General features: G+C 45.1%; 1 long non-coding RNA gene across 1 annotated transcript in view; it reads left to right on the top strand.

Annotated features, from left to right (window-relative positions):
- LOC123732828 (uncharacterized) overlaps window positions 1–2,807 on the top strand; it is a 4,975-nt gene extending 2,168 nt beyond the window's left edge. Inside the window, exons 2-4 of the long non-coding RNA XR_006763429.1 lie at window positions 852–1,020; window positions 1,196–1,274; window positions 2,524–2,807. This is a non-coding gene — a long non-coding RNA (uncharacterized lncRNA). The remainder of the gene's footprint in view (window positions 1–851; window positions 1,021–1,195; window positions 1,275–2,523) is intronic.
- The last annotated feature ends 23,885 nt before the right edge of the window (window positions 2,808–26,692 follow it).

Below are 26,692 nucleotides of genomic sequence, written 5' to 3'. Positions count from 1 at the left end.
AACTAGCCAAAGCCTCATTAGATATCGGTCGTCCAGAACAACTAGCCAAAGCCTCATTAGATATCGGTGCGTCCAGAACAACTAGCCAAAGCCTCATTAGATATCGGTCGTCCAGAACAACTAGCCAAAGCCTCATTAGATATCGGTCGTCCAGAACAACTAGCCAAAGCCTCATTAGATATCGGTCGTCCAGGACAACTAGCCAAAGCCTCATTAGATATCGGTCGTCCAGAACAACTAGCCAAAGCCTCATTAGATATCGGTCGTCCAGAACAACTAGCCAAAGCCTCATTAGATATCGGTCGTCCAAAGGAAGTCTGTAGACGGGAGTGTTTATGCGTCTATACAGAACAACTGGCGTAATTTCCCGGACTATTAAGCGCACCTGAATATAAGCCGCACCCACTGAATTTTAAAAAAAAAGTATTATTTTGAACATAAATAAGTCACACATGTCTATAAGCCGCAGGTGCCTACCGGTACATTGAAACAAATTAACTTTACACAGGCTTTAACGAAACACGGCTTGTACCAAAAATAAATAGGCTTTAATGAAACAAAACTACAAAATGAGGATGTGATTTGCTCGGGTTTCCCAAAAACATGATTTGCTGGTTGGGGTAAGTTTCTCAAAAGCATGTGAAATCACAAAAAAAAAAGTGTCTGGACCCTTACTATGAAATTCAACTTACATAAATAAAATAGATTTAGTTGTAAAAAAAAAAGAATAACTTCTCCTGTAAGGCAGTGTTATTAAAATGGAGGTGAAATGTCTTTAAAAAGTGGGTGTTAACGAAATGTCTGTGTGGCACTCTTCCCCCTCCCACTACACTTTCTCCCTCCCCTCCCAGGATGTGAAGTTAAAGAACATGGGTTCTTGGCCCAGCGTTCTCAGTCCACCCCCGCCTCCGCTGTCCGCTCCTCTAGCGACAGCTTCGAACAGGTCCGTCGCGTCGCCCGAGAGAAGGAGAGAGAGAAACAGCTAAAAGCACAGGCCAGGAGAGAGCAGGAGAAACTACGGTAAGAGGGAAGGATGGAGGGAGGGAAAGGGAGGAGGAGGAGGAGAGGGAGAAGACCTCTCAGCCGAGGTAGAAACTATGGTGAGAAAAAAGGGAAGGATGGATAAAGGGAGAAGCTCATTCTAGCACCCCATCTAAGCTCATCCCCCTCTGACACTCCACTTTCTCTTCTCCAGTAGCCTTGACGACGAGGACTCTGTGGACCAGCAGAGGGAGCTGGCGAGACGCCGCGAGCAGGAAAGGAGGAGGAGAGAGGTGGTAATACTTTATAGCAGTAATACTACTATAATACTAACATGTTATACTAGTATAGCAGGAGAGAGGCGGTAATACTTTATAGCAGTAATACTACTATAATACTAACATGTTATACTAGTATAGCAGGAGAGAGGCGGTAATACTTTATAGCAGTAATACTACTATAATACTAACATGTTATACTAGTATAGTAGGAGAGAGGCGGTAATACTTTATAGCAGTAATACTACTATAATACTAACATGTTATACTAGTATAGCAGGAGAGAGGCGGTAATACTTTATAGCAGTAATACTACTATAATACTAACATGTTATACTAGTATAGTAGGAGAGAGGCGGTAATACTACTATAATACTAACATGTTATACTAGTATAGCAGGAGAGAGGCGGTAATACTTTATAGCAGTAATACTACTATAATACTAACATGTTATACTAGTATAGTAGGAGAGAGGCGGTAATACTTTATAGCAGTAATACTACTATAATACTAACATGTTATACTAGTATAGTAGGAGAGAGGCGGTAATACTACTATAATACTAACATGTTATACTAGTATAGCAGGAGAGAGGCGGTAATACTTTATAGCAGTAATACTACTATAATACTAACATGTTATACTAGTATAGTAGGAGAGAGGTGGTAATACTTTATAGCAGTAATACTACTATAATACTATCATAAAATACTAGTTTAGCAGGAGAGAGTTGGTAATACTTTATAGCAGTAATACTACTATAATACTAACATGTTATACTAGTATAGCAGGAGAGAGGCGGTAATACTTTATAGCAGTAATACTACTATAATACTAACATGTTATACTAGTATAGTAGGAGAGAGGCGGTAATACTACTATAATACTAACATGTTATACTAGTATAGCAGGAGAGAGGCGGTAATACTTTATAGCAGTAATACTACTATAATACTAACATGTTATACTAGTATAGTAGGAGAGAGGTGGTAATACTACTATAATACTAACATGTTATACTAGTATAGCAGTAATACTACTATAATACTAACATGATATACTGGTATAGCAGGAGAGATGAGGAGAGAATCATCATAAAGATACATATTAATATATGTATATTCTTGTTATATTATGTATATTCAGTTATATTACAATAATACAGAGGAGAGGTAGTTTAGCTGAGAAGAGATGGGAAAGATTAACACTGCATCTAATTCCTCTCTCTCTCTCGCTCTGTCTCTCATCCCCCTCTCTCTACAGATGGCGGACACCATTGACATCAACTTCCAGAGCGACTTGATGGTCATCTTTGAAGAGAACCTTTTCTGAGAGAGAGATTGAGAAAGGAGGAGAGGGAGAGAAAGAGATATGAACTCTACCTTATCCCACCATGGCTGGGATTTCACACACAACACCCTCCCTCCCTCTGATTAGAGACCCCAGACCAGGATGTGAGCTCCAGAGACTTGAAGGAGACTGAGGTGAGGTACAGTAATAAGGAGTAGCCCTCCCTCCCTCCCTCTGATTAGAGACCCCAGACCAGGATGTGAGCTCCAGAGACTTGAAGGAGACTGAGGTGAGGTACAGTAATAAGGAGTAGCCCTCCCTCCCTCCCTCTGATTAGAGACCCCAGACCAGGATGTGAGCTCCAGAGACTTGAAGGAGACTGAGGTGAGGTACAGTAATAAGGAGTAGCCCTCCCTCCCTCTGATTAGAGACCCCAGACCAGGATGTGAGCTCCAGAGACTTGAAGGAGACTGAGGTGAGGTACAGTAATAAGGAGTAGCCCTCCCTCCCTCTGATTAGAGACCCCAGACCAGGATGTGAGCTCCAGAGACTTGAAGGAGACTGAGGTGAGGTACAGTAATAAGGAGTAGCCCTCCCTCCCTCCCTCTGATTAGAGACCCCAGACCAGGATGTGAGCTCCAGAGACTTGAAGGAGACTGAGGTGAGGTACAGTAATAAGGAGATGCCCTCCCTCCCTCTGATTAGAGACCCCAGACCAGGATGTGAGCTCCAGAGACTTGAAGGAGACTGAGGTGAGGTACAGTAATAAGGAGTAGCCCTCCCTCCCTCCCTCTGATTAGAGACCCCAGACCAGGATGTGAGCTCCAGAGACTTGAAGGAGACTGAGGTGAGGTACAGTAATAAGGAGATGCCCTCCCTCCCTCTGATTAGAGACCCCAGACCAGGATGTGAGCTCCAGAGACTTGAAGGAGACTGAGGTGAGGTACAGTAATAAGGAGTAGCCCTCCCTCCCTCCCTCTGATTAGAGACCCCAGACCAGGATGTGAGCTCCAGAGACTTGAAGGAGACTGAGGTGAGGTACAGTAATAAGGAGTAGCCCTCCCTCCCTCCCTCTGATTAGAGACCCCAGACCAGGATGTGAGCTCCAGAGACTTGAAGGAGACTGAGGTGAGGTACAGTAATAAGGAGTAGCCCTCCCTCCCTCCCTCTGATTAGAGACCCCAGACCAGGATGTGAGCTCCAGAGACTTGAAGGAGACTGAGGTGAGGTACAGTAATAAGGAGATGCCCACCCTCCCTCCCTCTGATTAGAGACCCCAGACCAGGATGTGAGCTCCAGAGACTTGAAGGAGACTGAGGTGAGGTACAGTAATAAGGAGTAGCCCTCCCTCCCTCTGATTAGAGACCCCAGACCAGGATGTGAGCTCCAGAGACTTGAAGGAGACTGAGGTGAGGTACAGTAATAAGGAGTAGCCCTCCCTCCCTCCCTCTGATTAGAGACCCCAGACCAGGATGTGAGCTCCAGAGACTTGAAGGAGACTGAGGTGAGGTACAGTAATAAGGAGTAGCCCTCCCTCCCTCCCTCTGATTAGAGACCCCAGACCAGGATGTGAGCTCCAGAGACTTGAAGGAGACTGAGGTGAGGTACAGTAATAAGGAGTAGCCTTCCCTCCCTCTGATTAGAGACCCCAGACCAGGATGTGAGCTCCAGAGACTTGAAGGAGACTGAGGTGAGGTACAGTAATAAGGAGTAGCCCTCCCTCCCTCCCTCTGATTAGAGACCCCAGACCAGGATGTGAGCTCCAGAGACTTGAAGGAGACTGAGGTGAGGTACAGTAATAAGGAGTAGCCCTCCCTCCCTCCCTCCCTCTGATTAGAGACCCCAGACCAGGATGTGAGCTCCAGAGACTTGAAGGAGACTGAGGTGAGGTACAGTAATAAGGAGTAGCCCTCCCTCCCTCCCTCTGATTAGAGACCCCAGACCAGGATGTGAGCTCCAGAGACTTGAAGGAGACTGAGGTGAGGTACAGTAATAAGGAGATGCCCTCCCTCCCTCCCTCTGATTAGAGACCCCAGACCAGGATGTGAGCTCCAGAGACTTGAAGGAGACTGAGGTGAGGTACAGTAATAAGGAGATGCCCTCCCTCCCTCCCTCTGATTAGAGACCCCAGACCAGGATGTGAGCTCCAGAGACTTGAAGGAGACTGAGGTGAGGTACAGTAATAAGGAGATGCCCTCCCTCCCTCCCTCTGATTAGAGACCCCAGACCAGGATGTGAGCTCCAGAGACTTGAAGGAGACTGAGGTGAGGTACAGTAATAAGGAGTAGCCCTCCCTCCCTCTCTCTGATTAGAGACCCCAGACCAGGATGTGAGCTCCAGAGACTTGAAGGAGACTGAGGTGAGGTACAGTAATAAGGAGATGCCCTCCCTCCCTCCCTCTGATTAGAGACCCCAGACCAGGATGTGAGCTCCAGAGACTTGAAGGAGACTGAGGTGAGGTACAGTAATAAGGAGATGCCCTCCCTCCCTCCCCTCTGATTAGAGACCCCAGACCAGGATGTGAGCTCCAGAGACTTGAAGGAGACTGAGGTGAGGTACAGTAATAAGGAGTAGCCCTCCCTCCCTCCCTCTGATTAGAGACCCCAGACCAGGATGTGAGCTCCAGAGACTTGAAGGAGACTGAGGTGAGGTACAGTAATAAGGAGTAGCCCTCCCTCCCTCTGATTAGAGACCCCAGACCAGGATGTGAGCTCCAGAGACTTGAAGGAGACTGAGGTGAGGTACAGTAATAAGGAGTAGCCCTCCCTCCCTCCCTCTGATTAGAGACCCCAGACCAGGATGTGAGCTCCAGAGACTTGAAGGAGACTGAGGTGAGGTACAGTAATAAGGAGATGCCCTCCCTCCCTCCCTCTGATTAGAGACCCCAGACCAGGATGTGAGCTCCAGAGACTTGAAGGAGACTGAGGTGAGGTACAGTAATAAGGAGATGCCCTCCCCCTCCCTCTGATTAGAGACCCCAGACCAGGATGTGAGCTCCAGAGACTTGAAGGAGACTGAGGTGAGGTACAGTAATAAGGAGATGCCCTCCCTCCCTCCCTCTGATTAGAGACCCCAGACCAGGATGTGAGCTCCAGAGACTTGAAGGAGACTGAGGTGAGGTACAGTAATAAGGAGATGCCCTCCCTCCCTCCCTCTGATTAGAGACCCCAGACCAGGATGTGAGCTCCAGAGACTTGAAGGAGACTGAGGTGAGGTACAGTAATAAGGAGATGCCCTCCCTCCCTCCCTCTGATTAGAGACCCCAGACCAGGATGTGAGCTCCAGAGACTTGAAGGAGACTGAGGTGAGGTACAGTAATAAGGAGTAGCCCTCCCTCCCTCCCTCTGATTAGAGACCCCAGACCAGGATGTGAGCTCCAGAGACTTGAAGGAGACTGAGGTGAGGTACAGTAATAAGGAGTAGCCCTCCCTCCCTCCCTCTGATTAGAGACCCCAGACCAGGATGTGAGCTCCAGAGACTTGAAGGAGACTGAGGTGAGGTACAGTAATAAGGAGATGCCCTCCCTCCCTCCCTCTGATTAGAGACCCCAGACCAGGATGTGAGCTCCAGAGACTTGAAGGAGACTGAGGTGAGGTACAGTAATAAGGAGTAGCCCTCCCTCCCTCCCTCCCTGATTAGAGACCCCAGACCAGGATGTGAGCTCCAGAGACTTGAAGGAGACTGAGGTGAGGTACAGTAATAAGGAGATGCCCTCCCTCCCTCCCCTCTGATTAGAGACCCCAGACCAGGATGTGAGCTCCAGAGACTTGAAGGAGACTGAGGTGAGGTACAGTAATAAGGAGATGCCCTCCCTCCCTCCCTCTGATTAGAGACCCCAGACCAGGATGTGAGCTCCAGAGACTTGAAGGAGACTGAGGTGAGGTACAGTAATAAGGAGTAGCCCTCCCTCCCTCCCTCTGATTAGAGACCCCAGACCAGGATGTGAGCTCCAGAGACTTGAAGGAGACTGAGGTGAGGTACAGTAATAAGGAGATGCCCTCCCTCCCTCTGATTAGAGACCCCAGACCAGGATGTGAGCTCCAGAGACTTGAAGGAGACTGAGGTGAGGTACAGTAATAAGGAGTAGCCCTCCCTCCCTCCCTCTGATTAGAGACCCCAGACCAGGATGTGAGCTCCAGAGACTTGAAGGAGACTGAGGTGAGGTACAGTAATAAGGAGTAGCCCTCCTCCCTCCCTCTGATTAGAGACCCCAGACCAGGATGTGAGCTCCAGAGACTTGAAGGAGACTGAGGTGAGGTACAGTAATAAGGAGTAGCCCTCCCTCCCTCCCTCTGATTAGAGACCCCAGACCAGGATGTGAGCTCCAGAGACTTGAAGGAGACTGAGGTGAGGTACAGTAATAAGGAGATGCCCTCCCTTCCCTCTGATTAGAGACCCCAGACCAGGATGTGAGCTCCAGAGACTTGAAGGAGACTGAGGTGAGGTACAGTAATAAGGGAGTAGCCCTCCCTCCCTCCCTCTGATTAGAGACCCCAGACCAGGATGTGAGCTCCAGAGACTTGAAGGAGACTGAGGTGAGGTACAGTAATAAGGAGTAGCCCTCCCTCCCTCCCTCTGATTAGAGACCCCAGACCAGGATGTGAGCTCCAGAGACTTGAAGGAGACTGAGGTGAGGTACAGTAATAAGGAGATGCCCTCCCTCCCTCCCTCTGATTAGAGACCCCAGACCAGGATGTGAGCTCCAGAGACTTGAAGGAGACTGAGGTGAGGTACAGTAATAAGGAGTAGCCCTCCCTCCCTCCCTCTGATTAGAGACCCCAGACCAGGATGTGAGCTCCAGAGACTTGAAGGAGACTGAGGTGAGGTACAGTAATAAGGAGATGCCCTCCCCCTCCCTCTGATTAGAGACCCCAGACCAGGATGTGAGCTCCAGAGACTTGAAGGAGACTGAGGTGAGGTACAGTAATAAGGAGTAGCCCTCCCTCCCTCCCTCTGATTAGAGACCCCAGACCAGGATGTGAGCTCCAGAGACTTGAAGGAGACTGAGGTGAGGTACAGTAATAAGGAGTAGCCCTCCCTCCCTCCCTCTGATTAGAGACCCCAGACCAGGATGTGAGCTCCAGAGACTTGAAGGAGACTGAGGTGAGGTACAGTAATAAGGAGTAGCCCTCCCTCCCTCCCCTCTGATTAGAGACCCCAGACCAGGATGTGAGCTCCAGAGACTTGAAGGAGACTGAGGTGAGGTACAGTAATAAGGAGATGCCCTCCCTCCCTCCCTCTGATTAGAGACCCCAGACCAGGATGTGAGCTCCAGAGACTTGAAGGAGACTGAGGTGAGGTACAGTAATAAGGAGATGCCCTCCCTCCCTCCCTCTGATTAGAGACCCCAGACCAGGATGTGAGCTCCAGAGACTTGAAGGAGACTGAGGTGAGGTACAGTAATAAGGAGATGCCCTCCCTCCCTCCCTCTGATTAGAGACCCCAGACCAGGATGTGAGCTCCAGAGACTTGAAGGAGACTGAGGTGAGGTACAGTAATAAGGAGATGCCCTCCCTCCCTCCCTCTGATTAGAGACCCCAGACCAGGATGTGAGCTCCAGAGACTTGAAGGAGACTGAGGTGAGGTACAGTAATAAGGAGATGCCCTCCCCTCCCTCTGATTAGAGACCCCAGACCAGGATGTGAGCTCCAGAGACTTGAAGGAGACTGAGGTGAGGTACAGTAATAAGGAGATGCCCTCCCCTCCCTCTGATTAGAGACCCCAGACCAGGATGTGAGCTCCAGAGACTTGAAGGAGACTGAGGTGAGGTACAGTAATAAGGAGATGCCCTCCCTCCCTCCCTCTGATTAGAGACCCCAGACCAGGATGTGAGCTCCAGAGACTTGAAGGAGACTGAGGTGAGGTACAGTAATAAGGAGATGCCCTCCCTCCCTCCCTCTGATTAGAGACCCCAGACCAGGATGTGAGCTCCAGAGACTTGAAGGAGACTGAGGTGAGGTACAGTAATAAGGGAGATGCCCTCCCTCCCTCCCTCTGATTAGAGACCCCAGACCAGGATGTGAGCTCCAGAGACTTGAAGGAGACTGAGGTGAGGTACAGTAATAAGGAGATGCCCTCCCTCCCTCTGATTAGAGACCCCAGACCAGGATGTGAGCTCCAGAGACTTGAAGGAGACTGAGGTGAGGTACAGTAATAAGGGAGATGCCCTCCCTCCCTCTGATTAGAGACCCCAGACCAGGATGTGAGCTCCAGAGACTTGAAGGAGACTGAGGTGAGGTACAGTAATAAGGAGATGCCCTCCTCCCTCCTGATTAGAGACCCCAGACCAGGATGTGAGCTCCAGAGACTTGAAGGAGACTGAGGTGAGGTACAGTAATAAGGAGATGCCCTCCCTCCCTCTGATTAGAGACCCCAGACCAGGATGTGAGCTCCAGAGACTTGAAGGAGACTGAGGTGAGGTACAGTAATAAGGAGTAGCCCTCCCTCCCTCCCTCTGATTAGAGACCCCAGACCAGGATGTGAGCTCCAGAGACTTGAAGGAGACTGAGGTGAGGTACAGTAATAAGGGAGCCCCCCTTAGCGGTGGGGACCGGGAGTACAACTTCCACTTTTTGCAATTTCAGATGCGTTTTTGTGTCTAACTGCCCGTTTATCGTTGATGATTGGTTGTTGCCGTGGGCAATGGTGAAACCGGATACCTATGGATAAACAGATATGTGAACTCCTCTTGTATTCTGAAATGAAACCGGAGGGAGGAGGGGAGGACTGAGAACTATTACCTGAACATAAAGAATAAAAAGAGGGTTTAATGGAGAAAGAAGATGTGAACACCTTCTAACGTGCGAGAGGGAGGGCCGGGCGAACGAGAGGATGGACAGACTTCTTTCTCTTTGATTCATTTCTCTCTTAATCTAGAATTTTTCTCTCCCTGTTTTTTGATGTTGGGTTTTATTAAGCGGGGTGGGTGAGGAGATGGGGGAGGGAGAAGTGGGCCGGCTGTGTGTGTGTTACCATGTTTACGTCCCAAAAGGGCACCCTATTCCCTTCATATAGTGCACTACTTGTGTCCAGGGCCCATGGGGATCTGATCAAAAGTGGTGCGCTATATAGGGAGTAGGGTGCCATTTGGGACTTATCCTCTGAGATGGGTTCAGTTTCTCTCCGGACAGCAAGATGAACACCGGGGTCACACCCCAGCACTATAAAAAGCACCCTTCCTTCCTTCCTTCCTTCTTTCCTTCTTACTCTCCTTGTTCTTTGTGACATCACTGACTTGACACAACTTGAAAGTGTAAAAGCTTGAACTCCATTTTTTCAGTCATGTCTGATTCATTGATTATTTCAAGAAAGGAGGCAGAGAGGGAAGGAAGGAGGAACGAGGGAAAAGAGGAAGGATGAGTGAAGAGAGGAGGGAGAGAGGGAAGGAAGGAGGGAACGAGGGGAAAAAGAGGAAGGATGAGTGAAGAAAAGGAGGCAGAGAGGGAAGAAAGGAGGGAGGGAAGGAAGAGAGGGAGGGCGGGGTACATTTTAAAGGTGTTGGAATGTGGCTCTTGCCTTACAGCTCTGACCTGTAAATGAACACACGCCACAGATTATATATATATATATATATATATATATATATATATATATATATATATATATATATATATATATATATAATATAAATAAATAAATAAATAAATTATATACGATGAAAAGTCCCTAAAAATAATTGGATTATGTTGTTGGGAGGGAGAAACGGCTAATCTGCCTTGTGCTCAATTCCCTTTTGGTTTTTTAGAGAATTGACTGTAAATAAAATAAATAAAAATTTATGATGCTATAAAAAATAGTTTTGTCTTGTTCATAACCTCCTTTCTCTCATCCTGTTTTTCTCTGTATCAAGTTCAGATATTCAAGAGTTTAAAGACCTCTGTTTTTATTTAAACAGTATGAATAATACCAATGGCTGGGCTGATGGTCAGTTCAGTGAGTTGGAGCCTTTGATTGCCCTGCCTCTGGGAGCCTGTCGACTTGTTACATGATTACTGAGTGAAAGAGAGCCTATGAAAGTTTTCATGGAGGGTGGGTGCCCCCTGGTGGCTGAACCTGAGATCAATGAGAGAACTTGTCAGAAAAACGACAGTCCCACTTTCTCTGTCATTGTACAAAGTAGAGAGTGGGGAAAAACTGTGTAAAAATGTATACAGAGGCTCTGGAATTTGTCATAAAAAAAAACTAAAATAGTGAAAAAGGATTAAAATAAAGTTCCAACAGTACATGAGATGATCAGACTGAACCAACTGCTATCTTAAAATGTTTATTCAGTTAGGAAACAGAGGATGTATTACATAAAGTTATCACAGAATTAAAGTTATCACACAATTAAATAATACATCCTCACTCACACAAGACAAACATGGCTTCATTATTGTTCACAGTTTATTATCATAGTTTCTCACAGATCCTGGCTTCCACTGTTAGAATGGCTGAGCGAGAGGAGGTGGGGCTTTTTCATAGCCTGAGAGAGAGAGAGAACATTCAGTTTTACTAGAGGGGTTGGGTGCGCCCCTGTTGGCTGAACCTGGGTGGGAGGTTCCCCCTTAGCAAGCAATGGACCCCAGCACACCACTGAAGCCATTAAGAACTATATTCAAAAACCCACCTGGTAACCTGTTCAATCACCAGGCACACGGCTCAACATAGTTCAATGACAGAGACTGTGGACTTCGAATAATTTTGGGTAAAAAAAAAAATGGTGAAAATTAATAAAATGAAGTAGCAGCTGTCTTTGATATGCTCAAAATTAACTAACTGCTATCTTGAAATGTAGAGAAAGTGTTTTAAAATAGGCATCCTATCATTTTAAAATTAGTTGAAAGGCTAAGTGATTCTCTTCCTGAGAAGAAGCTGACAGCCTTCAAACAGAGTAAAAAAAGTGGTCCCAAACAATATGTCAAAATGAATAAAAAATGATACAGCTGTCTTTAATAAGATCAAACTGAACTAACTGCTATCTTGAAATGTTGAAAAAGTGTTTTTAAATAGGCATCCTGTGGTTCGGGCTATGTATTTAGGTAGAGGGTGTTTGTTTTATGTGGTCTCGGGCTATGTATTTAGGTAGAGGGGTGTTTGGTTTATGTGGTTCGGGCTATGTATTTAGGTAGAGGGGTGTTTGGTTTATGTGGTTCGGGCTATGTATTTAGGTAGAGGGTGTTTTTGGTTTATGTGGTTCGGGCTATGTATTTAGGTAGAGGGGTGTTTGGTTTATGTGGTTCGGGCTATGTATTTAGGTAGAGGGGTGTTTGGTTTATGTGGTTCGGGCTATGTATTTAGGTAGAGGGTGTTTTGTTTATGTGTTTCGGGCTATGTATTTAGGTAAAGGGGTGTTTGTTTTATGTGTTCGGGCTATGTATTTACGTAGAGGGGTGTTTGGTTTATGTGGTTCAGGCTATGTATTTAGGTAGAGGGGTGTTTGGTTTATGTGTTTCGGGCTATGTATTTAGGTAGAGGGGTGTTTGGTTTATGTGGTTCGGGCTATGTATTTAGGTAGAGGGGTGTTTGGTTTATGTGGTTCAGGCTATGTATTTAGGTAGAGGGTGTTTGGTTTATGTGGTCAGGGGTTTGTTAGTCTATGTTCTATGTTAGTGTATTTCTATGTTCTGTCTTGTCTATTGTAGTTCTATGTTTAGTTAATTGGGGTTGGACCTTCAATTGGAGGCAGCTGGTTATCGTTGCCTCTGATTGAAGGTCCTATAATTAGGAGTTTGTTTGTCATGGGGGTTTTGTGGCAGATTGTTGCTGTGTATAGCTTTGTGCCTTACTGGCCTGTTCTTTGTCCTTTAATAAAAGAAGATGAGTGTACATTTTCCCGCTGCGTCTTGGTCTAAACCCTACGACACCCGTGACATTTACATTAGGGTGTATTGTTAGATACTACTGCAGTGTTGGAACCAGGAACACAAGCATTTCACTACACCCACAATAACATCTGCTAAATATGTGTATGTGACCAATAACATTTTTATTTGATTGTATTTTTGAAAGTGTTACATAATTCTCAATCCGCTTTGCGTCGTGCCTAAAAACAGCACTTAGCCGTGGTACTGTATATTAGCCATATACTGTCACCACTTCCACCGAAGTCATTTCCTCTCCTTGTTCGGCGGTCGGCGTCACCGGTCTTCTAGCCATCGTCGATCCACTTTTTCATTTTCCATTTGTTTTGTCTTGTTTTCTTACACATCTGGTTTCCATTTCCATCATGAATTGTTGTGTATTTAACCCTCTGTTCCCCCCCATGTCCTTGTGTGGAATTGTTTGTTTGTAAGTGCTTGTACTCTGTTACTGGTGCGCATCGGGTTTTGTACCCATGTAGGTTCGTTTTGTATTAAACTGCTCCGGCTATTACCTATCTCTGCTCTCCTGCGTCTGACTTCACTGCCACCAGGTCCGCAATCCTTACATATACCACACCTCCTCAGGCCTTATTGCTTATTAGAACACATAAGTGTATTATAAGGCATTATAAAGGTCATTAAAATAATTATAATATGTACTTCATAGAAACTGTTACCATTTATATTCTAATAACTCACATTTTAAGATTCATTATTTCATTTATTCCATGTTAAGGGCTCTAACCAAGGAACAAGACTATTTGTCTCCCTCTTGATGTTGCATGCAGTTCCTCTCTCTCTTCCTCCCTCCCTCTAACCCCACCCTCCCTCTAACCCCACCCCTCTGGCAGAACCAGGAAGTCCATCCCCCTTCACAAACTCTCTTCTGAGGAAACGAAACTGATCTGAGTCTCTGTGTCGTCTGTCTGTGTGAGAGTGAACAACCGTCCAAATGGCTCAACAGGGAGTTCTGCTGGACCAGGACCAGTTCTGTTGTTCTGTCTGTCTGGATCTACTGAAGGAGCCTGTCACTACTGCCTGTGGGCACAGTTACTGTAGGAGCTGTATTGAGGGCTGCTGGGATCAGGATGTTCTGAAAGGGGTCTATAGCTGTCCTCAGTGCAGACAGACCTTCAGTCCGAGGCCTACGCTGAGTAAAAATAACATGTTGGCTGAGCTGGTGGAGAAACTGAAGAAGACAGGACTCCAGGCTGCTCCCCCTCCTGCTCTGTGCTATGCTGGACCTAGAGATGTGGCGTGTGATGTCTGTACTGGGACCAGAAAGCAGAAAGCCCTCATGTCCTGTCTGGTGTGTCTGGCCTCTTACTGTGAGACTCACCTCCAATCTCACTACGAATCTCCAGCTTTCAAGAAGCACAAGCTGGTCAAAGCCACCGCACAACTACAGGAGAAGATCTGCTCTCATCATGACAAACTGCTGGAGGTTTACTGTCGTACCCGATCAGCAGTGTATCTGTCTGATGTGTACAGTGGATGAACATAAAGGCCATGATACAGTGTCAGCTGCAGCAGAGAGGACTGAGAAACAGGTAAGACCAGAACAACTTGTTGGTGACTGTCTGATAAACAAAGAATTAAAGATACAGTAGGAACTAAGGCTGTTTGAATATGAGATCATTGAAATGAAATAGATCCTCAGCAGAACAAATATGAACACAAACCTTGAGTATATTGATATGTTAACCCAGATTCTCCAGATGTATCACCATTTTATAATGTCAAACACTATTATCATTCTGAATGGCCTTTTATGAGTCCAAAGTTCAGTCTCAACCTGTTGATACATGTAGTCCTACCATAAAAACTATAATCATTCACATAGCAACAAATAAATATCATTTAGTAAATGGACCATCCATTTTTAGACCTTCCTCTCTATGGGCCCTATGTCACATTACTATACTATTGATCTACTGGACTAATAAAGCTTGATAGCTCATTGAAGAGTGATTCTCCACAGAGGCAGCTGGGGATGAGTCAGCAGAAGGTCCAGCAGAGATTCCAGGAGAGAGAGAAGGAGCTGAAGGAGCTCCAACAGGCTGTGGAGTCTTTCAAGGTGAGTATTGTTGACCAGAGGAGACACACCATTTCACCTGTCTCCTCCAGTCAGAGAGAGAGAGAGAGAGAGAAGTAGAGGGGCCCCTATCCAATCCCACTGACCCCACTGTTGGGAACAGGTTGTCACTGCTGAGGCAGTGAAGAAAGTAGAGGAGGATGGGTCAAGGCTGAGGGATCCTGAGAGGATCCCCTGTGAGTAGTAGATCTGTGACAGCACAGAGGGATGGGCCAACCAGTGATATATGCTTCAGTAAGGTTGGCTTCTTAGTGTTCATAGCAAATGGTTATCAACTGTACCGCAGAAATGGAATGTAAAATCACAGAAAAAAAATATGTTTTGGTGGCAGCTGCAGAGAAGTATTTGGTCATACTAGATTTGACTTCAGAAGAGTTCCAGGGTGTGTTGGGTGGTGGTGTCCCGTCCTCCCAGGCCGTTGGCCTGGTTACAGGAGCAGATAGGGTCAAAGTAGTGGAATGGGGTAGTGGGTTTTAATGAGTGTAGGGTTAGTTGGCCTGGTGCAGGAGCAGATAGGGTCAAAGTAGTGGAATGGGGTAGTGGGTTTTAATGAGTGTAGGGTTAGTTGGCCTGGTGCAGGAGCAGATAGGGTCAAAGTAGTGGAATGGGCTAGTGGGTTTTAATGAGTGTAGGGTTAGTTAGAAGGGAGGTTTTTTAGTATTATCATAATTTCCCCTTTTCCCATTTTTGTATCCCATAATATCATGGATTTATATTATAGTCCAGTTGAGGCAGGTGAGATGCCTTTGGATATCGGACGTAATAAATTGTCATTAGCTTATTGGGTTGAAAGGCTGTGAGGTTGAGCATCCCACTGCTACTGTTCTAGATGACTGTTGGGAATATACTAGTAGACAAGGCAGTGGTTTTGGTTGGACAGTTGGAAAGCTTGCTGATGAGAGTAGTTTCAGGGAGTTGGAGGTTGGCCCTTTCTGTGGTGATAGGGGATGTTCCTCCATGGTTACTCCCAGATCCTGTTGTTGATCTAACCTTGGTAGACAAAAGGAAAGATTGGGTCAGAAGTCAGTGATAAAGGGAAACTGGTTGACAATTACATTGGTAGAAGTTGTTATGCTTTTTACCTCTTTTCACAGATGGATCCAAGGGCCCAGATAGTGGGCCCACAGGAGCAGGTGTTTACCTTCCTGAATGTGATGTGCAGATATGTAGAAGACTAACAGATGAACTGTCAGTGTACTCAGTTGAACTGTTGGTGATAATAGTTGTCCTCCAGTGGGTGGAGGACATACAACCTGTTAGAATTATAGTATCCTCAGATTCTCTGTCTGTATTGAATAGTTTATCATCTGGTAAATCTATTAGGAGTGACCTACTATTGGAGGTATTAATGTTATTATGGAGAATTGAGAGCCTATTTTCCAAATGTATTTTGTCAAAAATGTAAAATGTAAATGGAGGGTATTGTCAATGAAATGGTGGAGCATGTGTTGTTATATTGTTGTAAGGATGTTGAAGAGAGGGAAAGATTGAAGTGTAGGGTCATTGAGGTTGGACGGGGTTGGGGGGTTTGGAAGGGATTTGGGGGGATGGGGAGGGTCTATTAGAAGTTAGTAGGGATCTTTTTATTTTCTCAGAAGTACTGAGTTAGGTAGGAGGATTTAGAAATGGTGTAAACTGTGATTGAACACACTCCAGCACAGTAGGAGGCGCCACGCTCCTTTAACGTTGGTTTGAGGACCGCCATTATACCATAGAAGAAGAAGTTGGTAACGTGAGGTTTTGTCGTTCGTGAAGAGTGCAGCTATTCTTTTGCCTATTTTCCAAATGTATTTTGTCATGGTGGGAGGGTTTGTTTATCGGTTTCCGCTGTTTATCGGTTAGAGTTGAGGAGGGAGTAGGGTAGTTTGATGTCCTCAACCGAGTGGAGAAGAAACGCTGTCTCTTCAGGTGCGTTGTGGAGAATGGTGTGGAGGAATTATTGATCCTGGTCGGTGAACAGGTGGGAGAGGAACATATACACTCTGTATCCAGAATGAACAAGGCGGTGGTTGTGGTAATGTAAAAGGTGAGTCTTGTTGCCCGGCTAGTTACCAGTATGATTTATGTGAGGGGTTGTGTTGGTGCTGATTTCGACAAGAGTAGTGGTGTCTAATCTGCCTCCGTTTATTACCACCGAACAGATCCGTAAAGAGTTGGTTCGTTTTGCTAAATGTGGAAGTGTTTTTCTGAACGAAATTCAAGGTTAAACAGGGGGGGGGTGGTACACAGGGTTTGTTAGCACAGAGGAGCCCAGTGATATAATATTATATATATATAATATTACTATATGTCCCAGCTGTTTGCTGTGGTTTTGAAGTAATTCTCTTCCAGCCCGCGTTAACCTTGTAGTAGGTAACTTATTATTAACTAACCTTGTAGGTTTACCTCAGGTAACTTATTATTAACCATCCTTGTAGGTTTACCTCAGGTAACTTATTATTAACTAACCTTGTAGGTTTACCTCAGGTAACTTATTATTAACTATCCTTGTAGGTTTACCTCAGGTAACTTATTATTAACTATCCTTGTAGGTTTTACCTCAGGTAACTTATTATTAACTAACCTTGTAGGTTTACCTCAGGTAACTTATTATTAACTATCCTTGTATGTTTACCTCAGGTAACTTATTATTAACTATCCTTGTAGGTTTACCTCAGGTAACTTATTATTAACTATCCTTGTGTGTTTACCTCAGGTAACTTATTATTAACTATCCTTGTAGGTTTACCTCAGGTAACTTATTATTAACTATCCTTGTAGGTTTACCTCAGGTAACTTATTATGAACTATCCTTGTAGGTTTACCTCAGGTAACTTATTATTAACTATTCTTGTAGGTTTACCTCAGGTAACTTATTATTAACTATCCTTGTAGGTTTACCTCAGGTAACTTATTATTAACTATCCTTGTAGGTTTACCTCAGGTAACTTATTATTAACTATCCTTGTAGGTTTACCTCAGGTAACTTATTATTAACTATCCTTGTAGGTTTACCTCAGGTAACTTATTATTAACCATCCTTGTAGGTTTACCTCAGGTAACTTATTATTAACTATTCTTGTAGGTTTACCTCAGGTAACTTATTATTAACTATCCTTGTAGGTTTAACTCAGGTAACTTATTATTAACTAACCTTGTAGGTTTACCTCAGGTAACTTATTATTAACTATCCTTGTAGGTTTACCTCAGGTAACTTGTTATTAACTATCCTTGTAGGTTTACCTCAGGTAACTTATTATTAACTATCCTTGTAGGTTTACCTCAGGAAACTTATTATTAACTATCCTTGTAGGTTTACAACAGGTAACTTATTATTAACTATCCTATTAGGTTTACCTCAGGTAACTTATTATTAACTATCCTTGTAGGTTTACCTCAGGTAACTTATTATCAACTTGGTTACAGCTACTTGGTGAGGAAGCTCACTGTTCACCTGGTTATAGATTGTAGTGCCCTACCAGGATGGTTGGCGCAAAACCTTCAAACGTTAAACATGTTCTGGTCATGGTTAACTGTATATATAATTTTTTTATATATAAAAAGGTTCAAATTCTCAACAAATCGCATGTCCCTGTTCTCTTTTTCAAGATGTGTCCGATTTAAACAGTCAGAAGAAAGGAAAAAAAGAAATAACCTTTTTTATTTGTTTCTAAATGGCTGCTGGGTAATATGATAATCGTTGAAATCTGTTGGTTCGTAGACATCAAATAGAGAGAATGCTGCGCAGGTTCACTGAGTTGTAAACCTAATGGATAGGTGGAGATCATTGATTTGTAGCTCTGACTCAGTTGCTACCTCAGATTATGAGCCTATCAAGTGTGGTGAATGAGGTATGTAGTTCCCACAGAAGACCACAGGGAGGAGCAAGAGAGATATAAACCCATACAGTTTATCTCTTTAAATACCCTGAACCTAACAATCAATCTAATGTATTTATGAAGACCTTTTTACATCAGCAGATGTCACAAAGTGGTGTACAGAAACTCTAACCCTACGTATAACCTGTTTTATCCTGAACCCTAATTCTAGGGTAGGGTAGCCTAGAACCCCTTTAGAAACTATTATAGTAATAATACTATGTTAGTAAATACCATTATAGTACTAAATAGGTTCTATTGTTATTTTTAAATAAAACCTATGTATAGTACTTAGCATTTAACTGTTTTTTTTTGTTATTTTATTATATTTATTATTTAGAGGAGTCTGTCTAAATAATGAAAAGTTAAGTTATTTCCAGACTTTTTAATGAAACCTTTATTTAACTAGGCAGGTCAGTTAAGAACAAATTCTATTTACAATGACGGCCTCCTGGGGACCAGTGGGTTAACCTGTTTGGGCTAGGGGGGCAGTATTGAGAATTTTGGAAATAATATGTGCCCATTTTTAACTGCCTCCTACACCAACTCAGAAGCTAGAATATGCATATTATTGTTCAGGTTTGGATAGAAAACACCCTAAAGTTTTTAAAACTGTTTGAATGGTGTCTTTGAGTATAACAGAACTCCTATGGCAGGCAAAAACCTGACAAGGTTTCATGCAGGAAGTGGCCTGTTTGACAAGGAGTCGTGCGTCTTGCATCTGTTTATTGAAGAGTAAGGATCTTAGCTGTAACGTGACAATTCCCAGGGCTCCAATAGGCTCTCAGGACCCGGGAAAATCATGAAGGTTGACGAGGAAGCCTCAGGCTGAAACAGATTATCACCTTATCCAAGTGTCCCATTAGGTGACAATGGAATGAGGCGCGTCGCGCGATTAGCCCCGTGGAGTATTTTAATTCGGCTGTTTAGTTTATTGCAGATTCCCGGTCGGAATATTATCGCTTTTCTACGAGATAAATGGCATAAAAATTGGTTTTAAACAGCGGTTGACATGCTTCGAAGTACGGTAATGGAATATTTAGACATTTAGACCGTGGATTACCATTCGTATAGTGTCTAGAACGCATACGAACAAAACGACGCTATTTGGATATAACTATGGATTATTTGGGACCAAACCTACATTTGTTATTGAAGTAGAAGTCCTGGGCGTGTATTCTGACGAAGAACAGGAAAGGTAAGAACATTTTTCTTATAGGAAATGTTATTATGGTGAAGGCTAATCTTGCCGGGTGTCTAAATAGCTAGCCGTGATGGCTGGGCTATGTACTTAGAATATTGCAAAATGTGCTTCATCCGAAAAGCTATTTTAAAATCGGACATATCGAGTGCATAGAGGACTAATGTATCTATAATTCTTAAAATAATTGTTATGCTTTTTGTGAACGTTTATCGTGAGTAATTTAGCAAACTGTTAGTAAATTCCCCGGAAGTTTGCGGGGGGTATGCTTTTTCTGAACGTCACATGCTAATGTAAAAAGCTGTTTTTTGATATAAATATGAACTTGATTGAACAGACATGCATGTATTGTATAACATAATGTCCTAGGTGTGTCATCTGATGAAGATCATAAAAGGTTAGTGCTGCATTTAGCTGTCTTCTGGGTTTTGGTGACATTATATGCTAGCTTGAAAAATGGGTGTCTGATTATTTCTGGCTGGGCACTCTCCTGACATCATCTAATGTTTTGCTTTCGTTGTAAAGCCTTTTTGAAATCGGACAGTGTGGTTAGATAAACGAGAGTCTTGTCTTTAAATAGCTGTAAAATAGTCATATGTTTGAGAAATTGAAGTAATAGTATTTCAAACGATTCAAAAAATCGCGCCACTGGATTAGACTGGCTGTTACGTAGGTGGGACGAATTCGTCCCGCCTAGCCTATAGAGGTTAACTGCCTTGTTCAGCGGCAGAACAACAGATTTTTACCTTGTCAACTCTGAGGTCGTCCCATTGTTTCCGAAGGGGGAAAGTTTTTACCAATTGTTGGTAGTTAAAACGTAAACCAGTTATTATTATAATACAGTTTTTATGGCTTGGTCCTAAGAAGAGGTTTTAGTGGTAAATTAAAAGGTAGTTTTTTTTTGGTGCCATTTATGGAAAACTGAATTGGGTTTGTGGCTGGATCAGCAGCTCTTCATCATGCGGCCGGAGAGACTCAATACAACAGGGGTCTCTGATTTCTATGCTGCAGTACTGAGGGCCTGGCAGCTGCTGAGACCCACACGAGAGGAGGGGGGGGTGGTGACTGGGCCGTGGGTCTGGGAGGAACCACTGATCACTGGGTTTGGTGGACCTGGAGAGCAGGGTGGCAGCGTTCTGACTCAAAGCAGCACAGAGGCTACTGTACCGTACGGAGGTGGGCTTAGCGGGAGGGAAGGGGCATCAGAGGCAGGGGGTTGTGGGGGCTGAGAGCATGGCAGGGTATAGGTGGAGGGTGCTCTATAAGCTCCCAGTGCTGGAAAGGTCAGGGGTCATCCAGTGGAGGGTATTACATGGAGCCCTGGACACCAATAGCTGATTGGCTCGGGTTGACCTGGGAGTTGAGGAGGGGTTGTCCGTTTTCTACAATGACAGACTGTTCATCATGTTTTCTCTGTGTTGCCGGGGTAATGCCATTACTGTTTATTTAATTTCACCTTTATTTAACCAGGTAGGCCAGTTGAGAACAAGTCCTTTATTTAACCAGGTGGGCCAGTTGAGAACAAGTCCTTTATTTAACCAGGTAGGCTAGTAGAGAACAAGTTCTCATTTACAACTGCGACCTGGCCAAGATAAAGCAAAGCAGTGTGATACAAACAACAACACAGAGTTACACATGGAATAAACAAACGTACAGTCAATAATACAGTAGAAAAGTCTATAAACAGTTGTGCAAATGAGGTAAGATAAAGGAGGTAAGTTAATAAATAGGCCGTGGTGGCGAAATAATTACAATTTAGCAATTAAACACTGGAGTGATAGATGTGCAGAAGATGAATTTGCAAGAAGAGATACTATTAACTAACTGCTATCTCTCTGTCTCTCTCTTTCTCTGTCCCCCTCTCTCTCTCTCTCTCTCTCTCTCTGTCTCTCTCTCTCTCTGTGTCTCTCTCTCTCTCTGTGTCTCTCTCTCTCTCTGTCTCTGTGTCTCTCTCTCTCTCTGTGTCTCTCTCTCTCTCTCTTAACAGCGCTCTGCACAGGCAGCAGTGGAGGACAGTGATCAGATCTTTACTGAGCTGATCCGCTCCATTGAGAGAAGGAGCTCTGAGGTGAAGGAGCTGATCAGAGCCCAAGAGAAGGATCAAGTGAGTGAAGCTGAAGGAGTCCTGGAGCAACTGAAGCAGGAGATAGCTGAGCTGAGGAAGAGAAGCACTGAGCTGGAGCAGCTCTCACACACAGAGGATCACATCCATTTCCTCCAGGTAACTAAACTGTCTTGTTACATGTGATATGAAATGAACTTCATGTGAAACTATTCATCTCAATCATTATGTTGTCCTCTCTCTCTCTCTGTCCCTCTCTCTCTCTCTCTCTCTGTCCCTCTGTCTCTCTCTGTCCCTCTCTCTGTCCCTCTCTCTCTCTATGTCCCTCTCTCTGTCTCTCTCTATGTCCCTCTCTCTCATGTCCCTCTCTCTCTCTCTGTCCCTCTCTCTCTGTCCCTCTCTCTCTCTCTGTCCCTCTCTCTCTGTCCCTCTCTCTCTCTCTGTCCCTCTCTCTCTCTCTGTCCCTCTGTCTCTCTCTGACCCTCTCTCTGTCTCTCTCTGACCCTCTCTCTGACCCTCTCTCTGTCTCTCTCTCTGACCCTCTCTCTGTCTCTCTCTCTGTCTCTCTCTCTGTCTCTCTCTCTGTCTCTCTCTGTCTCTCTCTCTGTCTCTCTCTCTCTCTCTCTCTGTCTCTCTCTCTGTCCCTCTCTCTCTCTGTCTCTCTCTCTCTCTCTCTCTCTGTCCCTCTCTCTGTCCCTCTCTCTGTCCCTCTCTCTGTCTCTCTCTGTCTCTCTCTCTGTCTCTCTCTCTGTCTCTCTCTATGTCCCTCTCTCTGTCTCTCTCTATGTCCCTCTCTCTGTCTCTCTCTCTGTCCCTCTGTCTCACTGTGTCCCTCTCTCTCTGTGTCCCTCTCTCTCTGTGTCCCTCTCTCTCTGTGTCCCTCTGTCTGTGTCCCGCTGTCCCTCTGTCTGTGTCCCCTGTCCCTCTGTCTGTGTCCCCCCCTCTCTCTCTGTGTCCCTCTCTCTGGGTCTCTCTGTCCCTCTCTCTCTCTGGCTCTCTGTGTCCCTCTGTGTCTCTCTGTCCCTCTGTGTCCCTCTCTCTGTGTCCCTCTCTCTGTCTCTCTCTCTGTCCCTCTCTCTCTCTCTGTCCCTCTCTCTGTCTCTCTCTCTGTCCATCTCTCTCTGTCTCTCTCTCTGTCTCTCTCTGTCCCTCTCTCTCTCTCTCTCTCTCTCTCTCTCTCTCTCTCTCTCTCTCCAGAGTTATCAGTCTCTCTCCAGTATCAGTGTATCTTCAGACTTACCCAGCATCGTTGTCCGTCCTCTTCAGTACTTTGGAGATGTGAGTAAGACTGTGTCTGAACTGAGAGAGAAACTAGAAGACTTCCTTAAAGGAGAATGGACCAAGATCTCCACTACAGGTGTGTTGAAAACAATCAGAACATCAACTTTAGACCATTGAAAGTTCCCTACTAGTCATATACATGTGGAATATGGTATGATGATAACATTCCCTCTCTCTGTCAATGTGTTTGTGTGTCTGTAGTGAATATAGTGGAGGTTGTTCTGCCTCCAGAGCCCAAGACCAGAGAACAGTTGTTACAATGTGAGTCTCTTTATTGTGAAGTAACTAACAGTCTCTTTTTACTGCCACTCCTAACAATCCCTCTAGAAATATATAGCAATAGTAGATCTAATCAAAGACTGGGTATCTATCTGACTCCTCATATTTCTCTGATTTGATCTCTGCTGTGCTCTAATCAAAGACAGGGTAGATACAGTATCTGACTTAACTTATTGTTCTGACTCCCCTCATTGGTCTCTGCTCTTCTCCCAGATTCCTGTCAGCTCACACTGGACCCAAACACAGCACACACACACCTCTCTCTGTCTGAAGGGAACAGAAAGGTGACCTATACAGACCAAGTCCAACCATATCCTGATCACCCAGAGAGATTTGAGTACTGTGAACAGGTGCTGTGTAGAGAGGGTCTGACTGGGCGCTGTTACTGGGAGGTAGAGTGGAGTGGGGGGGCTGATATAGGAGTGACATATAAAGGAATCAGCAGGAGAGGAGGGGTTAAGGACTGTTGTCTTGGATGTAATGACAAGTCCTGGAGTCTGGACAGTTACTCTGCCTGGCATAATAATAACTCCACTACCATAGACGTCCCCTCCTCCAGCTGGTATAATAATAACTCCACTACCATAGACGTCCCCTCCTCCAGCTGGTATAATAATAACTCCACTACCATAGACGTCCCCTCCTCCAGCTGGTATAATAATAACTCCACTACCATAGACGTCCCCTCCTCCAGCTGGTATAATAATAACTCCACTACCATAGACGTCCCCTCCTCCAGCTGGTATAATAATAACTCCACTACCATAGACGTCCCCTCCTCCAGCCCCCACAGAGTAGGAGTGTATCTGGACTGGTCAGCCGGCACTCTGTCCTTCTATAGAGCCTCCTCTGACACACTGACCCACCTGATCACATTCACCTCCACATTCACTGAGCCCCTCTATCCAGGATTTGGGGTTGATTATGAATCCTCAGTGTCCCTGAAATAATAACTGGACACACACACACACACACTGGACACACACACACACACACACACACTGGACACAGACACACACACACACACACACACACTGGACACAGACACACACACACACACTGGAAATACAAACACACACACACTGGACACACACACACACACTGGACACACACACACACACTGGACACACACACACACACACACACACACACACACTGGACACACACACACACACACACACACTGGACACACACACACACACACACACTGGACACACCACACACACACACACACACACACTGGACACAAGCACACACACACACACACACACACACTGGACACACGCAAACACACACACTGAACACACACACACACACACACACACACAAACTGGACACACACACACACACACACACACACACTGAACACACACACACACTGAACACACACACACACTGAACACACACACACACACACACACACACACACTGAACACACACACACACACACAAACTGGACACACACACAAACTGGACACACGCACACACTGGACACAGACACACACACACACTGGACACACACACACACACCAACACACTGGACACACACGCACACACTGGACACACACACACACTGGACACACACATAAACACACACTGAACACACACACACTCAACACACACACACACTGGACACACACACACACACACTGGATATACACACACTCAACACACACACTGGAAACAAATTGGACACACACACTGGACACACACAAACACACACTCAACACACACACTGAACACACACACACTGAACACACACACACTGAACACACACACACTGGACACACACACACTGGACACACACACTGGACACACACACACACACACACACTGGACAAACACACACACACACACTGAAACGCACACACACACTCACTGGACACGCACACACACACTCACTGGACACACACACACACACACACTGGACAAACACACACACTGGACAAACACACACACTGGACACACACTGGACACACACACGCACACACTGGACACACACACACACACTGGACACAAACTGGACACACACACACACACTGGACACACACACACACACACACTGGACACACACACACACACCAACACACTGGACACACACACACACACACACACACACTGGATATACACACACTCAACACACACACACACACTGGAAACAAATTGGACACACACACACACACACACAAACTGGACACAAACTGGACACACACATAAACACACACTCAACACACACACACTGAACACACACACACACTGAACACACACACACACTGGGCACAGACACTGGACACACACACACACAATGGACACACACACACTGGACACACACACACACACACACACACACACACACACACACACTGAACACACACACTCACTGGACACACACACACACACACACTTGACACACACACTGGACACACACACACACACACTGGACACACACACACACACACACTGAAACGCACACACACACTCACTGGACACACACACACACACACACACACACACTGAACACACACACACACACACACACACACACACAAACTGGACACACACACTGGACACAAACTGGACACACACACACACACACTGGACACACACACACACACACACCAACACACTGGACACACACACACACACTGGACACACACACACACACACACACTGGACATACACACACTGAACACACACACACTCAACACACACACACACTGACACACACACACACACACTGATATACACACACTCAACACACACTGGACACACACACACACACTCACTGGACACAAAATGGACACACACACACACACACACATTTGGACACACACACACACACACACACACACACACACACAGGACACACACACACACTGGACACAAACTGGACACACACATAAACACACACTCAACACACACACACTGAACACACACACACACTGAACACACACACACACACACACAATGATCTTTTACCACTTTGCATTTTTTATGATATATTTTACTGTTTGTGTTTGTACCACAGGAGGTTGGTGGGACCTTATTTAGGGAGGACAGGCTTGTAATGGCTGGAGTGGAATAAGTGGAATGGTATCAAACACGTGGTTTCCATGTGTTCCATTTCATTCACTCTGTTCCAGACATTATTATGAGCCGTCCTCCCCTCAGCAGCCTCCTCTGGTATGTACTGTCCTGTATGTGAGAGAGATCCAACAAGGAATTACAATGTATGTATTACTTTTAATACCTGCAAATGGCAAATAAACTACTGGAACTCCTTATGAATGTCTGCAGCTGACAAGAGGTGAAAATATTACCGGAATATTCTGCAAAATGTTGATGAAGACGTCACTCAATCCACCCAAAACAACATGCAGTCTTTCCACAAGACTCCCATGAAGTTATAGTGTGACGTTATGAGTCGACGTTAAAGTAACATTCTCACAACATACTGCACTTGTTTTATCCTGTTTTAGATGTATCCTCTGTTTAAACATTTAAACTCTTACAATAACACTGTTA

This window comes from Salmo salar, unplaced genomic scaffold (assembly GCF_905237065.1).
Source record: "Salmo salar unplaced genomic scaffold, Ssal_v3.1, whole genome shotgun sequence".
Taxonomy (NCBI): Eukaryota; Metazoa; Chordata; class Actinopteri; order Salmoniformes; family Salmonidae; genus Salmo; species Salmo salar.
The sequence above is the reverse complement of the archived record's forward strand: the minus strand, read 5'-3'. Positions and strand labels throughout refer to the sequence as shown.